The sequence below is a fragment of the Penaeus monodon genome, chromosome 33, assembly GCF_015228065.2.
Source record: "Penaeus monodon isolate SGIC_2016 chromosome 33, NSTDA_Pmon_1, whole genome shotgun sequence".
Lineage (NCBI taxonomy): Eukaryota > Metazoa > Arthropoda > Malacostraca > Decapoda > Penaeidae > Penaeus > Penaeus monodon.
Genome location: NC_051418.1, coordinates 29067446 through 29067693, shown reverse-complemented (window position 1 = coordinate 29067693; position 248 = coordinate 29067446). Strand labels below are relative to the sequence as shown.

The 248-nt window shown below is 41.1% G+C and overlaps 1 protein-coding gene across 1 annotated transcript in view; it reads right to left on the bottom strand.

Annotated features, from left to right (window-relative positions):
- Window positions 1–248, bottom strand: part of LOC119594207 (immunoglobulin-binding protein 1-like) — a gene marked incomplete in the record, with an annotated part of 9232 nt that overhangs the window by 5304 nt on the left and 3680 nt on the right.

The following is a 248-nucleotide window of genomic DNA, read 5'->3' as shown; positions in this document are numbered from 1 at the left end:
CAAATCCATTGGATTAATATTATCCATCCATTATGTAATATGAAATCCCAAACACAGAGTGACAATGACGTAGCAAATTCATACAATATGATGCTCTGTAAGCCTAGACATCACACCAATACCCTCCTTGCAGACCTTTCCTTGCCAAAACACCTACCTCGTGTAACCCCCATCACATAGACTGGTGTGAGGAGTAGGAGAGGGAGGGGTTCAGTACATGCCATCTCCACTGATTTTAGTTTATTTAT